At 40.1% G+C, this 5441-nt stretch overlaps 1 long non-coding RNA gene across 1 annotated transcript; it reads right to left on the bottom strand.

Annotated features, from left to right (window-relative positions):
* Positions 1–1382: 1382 nt before the first annotated feature.
* On the bottom strand, positions 1383–5162 carry LOC144781801 (uncharacterized). The gene is made up of 2 exons (XR_013601069.1): positions 4205–5162; positions 1383–4042 (listed from the first exon to the last, which is right to left on the bottom strand). It is a non-coding gene; the product is annotated as an uncharacterized LOC144781801 (long non-coding RNA).
* Between the last annotated feature and the right edge of the window lie 279 nt (positions 5163–5441).

Raw genomic sequence — 5441 nt, 5'->3', positions numbered from 1 at the left:
ACAATATTTACAACAGGGTTGCTGACTAACTGCATCACCTCACCAGGACACCCTTTGGAGCTGAGGGTCCTGAGCAATTGCCAACTTTTCCCATGCCTTAAATTGGCTCTGCCATCTTGAGCCGTATTCTGCATAGTGCCCAAGCTGGCAATGGGAGTATGCATCCCCTTTGTTAGTATTGCAGGAGGAGGTGCAGATGCTTGTGCGGCAGCATCTGTAATACCAGTAGCACTTGTAGCACTAGCGCTATCTTCACTAGTTATCATGGGGTTTTGGCCCATGCAAATAAGGGAAACAATTTACCTCTGCTCTTGAACTCTATTACAGATTCAGACAGAAAGGTAAAGAGGCCCTTAAGAGATGCACTGAGAGTGCACTACAAAATGGTGGCACATTGTCAGTACGCTCCCAGAGGGCAACCCTCTGGATGGGACAATGGAGTGCCATGGACCGCCCAAACATCTCTCTGCTGGTGCGTGCAGTCACCTGCACTGTGAAACACAACGCAGCTTATAAGCAGTGGCTCCATCTCTCGCTTAATGAGCTGTTCCAGGGCAGGTGAAATTTTGCAGCTGACCTTGGGGCAGCACATTTATGATAATAGGGTACACTGTCCCAGTCTGTGCCGTGCACATTTCTTGATAAGGGTGCCTAGCACTTACTTCAGCCGTCTATCTGTTCTGTAATCAAAACCCAGGTCTATGCAGAAGTCACATATTCATTTGTTTAACCAGTTACGTTTGAACAATGTATCTTTCAAAATTGTTCAACAATTTTAGAGCTCTAGAGAAATGTTGACATAACTAAACGTTTGGAAAGATGAAAGTCCAAAAGTCAACCACTCCTGTACCAGCTGCAATATCATTGGTAAACGTCTTTAATTTGATACACTCTGTCACAGTAAAGTTGACTTTATTCAGTTCAACTAAGTAATGAAAAGAGACAGCACCTCCAGATGCTGATGCATATATCAAAGGGTCAACTTTTTCCCCGTGGCCACAGGGTGGTAAATGTTACATGTTAGAGGGTACTTGCTTAATGCACATTGCATATTCAAACTACCAAAAACTGGATATCATTAAAGGGCAACTATTCTGTTTCAAAAACTTCCAAGACATCAAGTCAAATATTCAGGACTAAATTAGAAACTTGACCTTATACATCACCTTTAAGTCCAATAATACTATTCTGTCATGATCAACTAAATCCTACAGTGAGCCATTACATTTGGAGACAGGACGGTTCCAAACTCGCATTCATGTAACGCTGCACCTTTTGCTTCCAGTATGTTTTAAATACATTTTGGTAATGCATAGATTTTCAAGTTGGCATAATGACTACAAACGAAACAATAATGTAGTAATGAAGTTCCACGCTGTAGATGTAGTTAAGATGTTTATTAGAAGATATGCAGTTAAGTTGGTATAACGGCCCCACCAGGAGCATCCAGCATGATGCTCAGCCCAATGTCAACTGAACTTCTCAGCCCACAGAGCCCCAACATTCTATAATACATCATAGCTGCAGCATTCTACAAGCTGGAGTAGTAGAGGAGAAAACATGTATAATATAAACAGGATGCAAGAACACTACATCATCCCCTCTCTTCCACAAAGGAAACGAAAAGGAAAGAATGCTGATCAGAAAGAACCACGAACAAAAGGAGAGAATGCAGGTCAGAAAGAACGAAAGAAAAGAATATTACATTATCCCCTCACTTCCACAAAAGAAACGAAAAGGAGAGAACACAGGTCAGGAAGAACTAAAGAATGAAAAACACGTAGAAGAACAAACCCATTCTTCTTTCCATAAATAGCAAGAGAAAGACAAGAACCGAACAAAAAGGAAAAATCAAAGAGGAAAACTAAGCATGAAAATACCGATGACTAACCGACAGACACACCCACTGGCCAGACAGGCATGTAAGAAGGAAAGGCACAGTACAAGAATGATGTACTAAATAATTCAACTCTCAAAGCTATAATAACAATAAAAATATCAAAACACGAGAGTGTGAACATTTGAAACACATGAGAAAATGGATAAATTATTACAACAACAAAAGATGTCAACATTACCCATCTTCCCACCAAAAAGATAAAAATAAACAATTAGTTAGTAACATTTCCATGTAAGGGACTAAGACCCAAATTCGTGCAGTAGATGTAAGAATACGTATAATGGGACTGAAACCCAAAACCTGTATCTCAAACTAAAGAATTATAATGTAAAAGGATAATGGGACTTAAACCCAAATCCTTCCTCAAAATAAAGTGTAAAAACAGAAGATAATGGGACTTCAACCCAAATCTTGCCTCTCAAACAAAAGACTCTAAACGTAAAACTGAGGATAATGGGATTTTACCCCAAATCCTGTCCCAACGAGGGACGGTGAAGAAGCACTGAGTATATGGGACTAAAACCCATTACTAAGAAAGGTAGGTGGGACTGATACCCCCTAAACACTAAGTATATGGGACTAACACCCAATACTAAGAACGTAGGTGGGACTAAGACCCCCTAAACACTAAGTATATGGGACTAGCACCCAATACTAAGAACGTAGGTGGGACTAAAACCCCCTAAACACTAAGTGTATGGGACTAACACCCAATACTAAATACATAGGTGGGACTGGAACCCCTTAGACACATACACTAGTAAAAATAAACAAGTTATACTGTAACATGAGCAAATGCAAAAGGAAAATTGAGAGTGAGACAAAAAAATGTTAAAGCTGCTAGACCTTCAAACTTGAGGGGAAAGTAATCAGTGAAAAGGTGTGCACTACCTCAACTGAATAACAAATGTAAGGAAACCAGCTCCTAAACAATAAATCCCCTAAAAAAAAATAAAGTACTAGAGCCAAGAAAATACTTCCCATAAAAAAAAACAGCTCTCCAACAAAGAAAAGACATTTCCTTCAACAAACTTGAAGAAACCCTAATCCAAGTCCTGTACTGCTAAAGGACACTAGATGGCAGTGTAACACAAAATTTTGAAAGAATAAGTGCTTCGAAAAATAGATTGTACATCTACGACATATTACAGATATCATTTTTTTTTTACAGTCATAGAAATTACACGAGTCGTTTACTGTGCGCTAATCTTTTTTCTTGCAATTCACAGTTCACTTGCCCTTCGGAATACTGGTGACCGACCTCGTTTCCTGTGTGCTGCTAAAATCTGTGTTTCATTGTACAAATGCCCTTCGGAAATCAGATGTCGGACCACGGTGTTGAACTCTGTTGAATTACTGCCCACATTCAATCTTCGTTCCTTAAAAGCAGTTCCAACATTCATTTCAACGTTTAACCACCTCATCCTCACAAGGCAGCATTGACACCAGAACTGAATAGAAATCCCATAATGGCGGCACGCACATTACGTAGCTCCGGGTGGCTCACGATGCGGTATGATTGAGGAAGCATCCTGACGTGCTGATGAGTTAGTGACGAGGATCATGACGCGTCACCTTCACCGAACCCTCCTGCAAGGTTCGATTACATCATCATATCAAGCAGGCAGAGGAGAGGAAAGGAGCTCCTCACCAACGGAAAAACTTGCTCCAAGAAAGCCGTTAGCCTCCTCATGTAGATAGGTACATTCAAGTAACTTAATATTGAAAGTGTCATTTGCAGAGTTTAATACGTTTTTCAGCAACAGAAAGAGTTTCCGTATATCTAAAGTACTGCCATTGAAGGAGGCTGTAAATTATTTGAACCAAAAGAAATGCTTTTAACTTGAAGCGCCATAAGTGAAGATTGATGCATGAACAAATAAGCAGGGACTTCCCAAACTGGCACATAGTCCAAATTGCTGCCACAGTCTCACCAATTCACGTTATCCTTTAAGCTGTGGTGAATGTTAACCTTAGAAACAAACATTGACATAGTCACTGTGGTTTTTTAAAACCAACTTTCGCTGTGCAGCTAACTATGAGTGTTGTCAGAACAAGCTGTTAGGTGACAAGTTCTTGTACTTTGTAACAAGACATCTTCCCAAACGTAATCAGGCAGTTACAAAAAAGAACTCAAAGTGGCTTGAAATAAAAGAGACAATAACATAGTTTAGTCACAAACTCCGTTGACCACGGGTTGGCAGTCTATTTAAAAAAGTACAGTCACAAAATAGTAAAGTGGATGCCTTCAGACTATATAACCCCTTTACAGATGGCAATATCACACGCACAGCCCCTGTTTACCTTGTTTTCTTTAAGTCTGCAGACGTTTCTTTTAGCAGTATTGGGTTTCTTGTGACTTTTAAGGCTTCTGCTTGTTGACTGATTGCTAGATGTTGTAGTACGCCTGTTCTTGAGCTGTCCGGTGAAGTGGACTCTGGTGGGGCAACAGGCGTGTCCTCTTTCTTGCTTGTCTGGTACTTTTTATTAAATTACGTTTCTTTCTTTTGTAGGTTTCTTGCTTGAGAAGTTTCTTTAGCTCACTTGCTTTAGAGTAGTTGCATTTCATCTGTTAAAGTGGTAGGTTCGTTGATCCATCGTCGCCATGAATAATGTAGTAATGAAGTTCCACGCTGTAGATGTAGTTAAGATGTTTATTAGAAGATATGCAGTTAAGTTGGTATAACGGCCCCACCAGGAGCATCCAGCATGATGCTCAGCCCAATGTCAACTGAACTTCTTAGCCCACAGAGCCCCAACATTCTATAATACATCATAGCTGCAGCATTCTACAAGCTGGAGTAGTAGAGGAGAAAACATGTATAATATAAACAGGATGCAAAACACTACAAATAACTTGTAGGTTTACATCTTTGGGCCAAGTGTAAAGTATTTTGAAATGCTGCTATTCCTTTATATTCTGTTGAAATGTAGTTTAAAAGTACCTTAGAAACAGAGTTTGCAGTCACAAGAAAACGAAATCACTGCTGAATGTTCTGATTAAGTTTTGAAAGTTCTCTTACCATATTTTCCTCCATTTGATGAAGGACAGTATCAGTGCTGGGAAGCAGAGGAGTCCTTCACAGACCCCTATCCACTACTGTGGCGGATTTGGGGTGATGAAAAGAAGTCCCCAACAAAAGGTAAATGTCAATGATAATGAAACACCAAATATAAGAAGAAATATACACCTTCTCAGCAACTACCGTCCTGTCTCCAAGCTAAGAAATGACAACAGAAGCCACGTTCTGGAACAGTAAACCATGACGCAACAATGGCTGCATCAGAGTTCCCTGAAGATTCTGCAGTGCTAAGACTCCAGAGGATTCCAGGGCCCCAGAGAGACACATCATGGCAACAAGATTACAATCTGTCTCAGAACTCTGTTTTTATTTTATTTTTTAAACATGATTAACAGTTGTGTACATAGCTAATGGTAGATCTGGCCCTGCCTTGTGCAAAGTAAAGTGTGGGTATCACCAAAGTGTTGATTTGGAATATCTGGGGCAGGTGGGCTAATTTCCTTTGCTTGTCCGATCTA

This window comes from Lissotriton helveticus, chromosome 9 (assembly GCF_964261635.1).
Source record: "Lissotriton helveticus chromosome 9, aLisHel1.1, whole genome shotgun sequence".
Lineage (NCBI taxonomy): Eukaryota > Metazoa > Chordata > Amphibia > Caudata > Salamandridae > Lissotriton > Lissotriton helveticus.
Note: the sequence above shows the minus strand (reverse complement) of the source record. Positions and strands in the feature narration are given on the sequence as shown.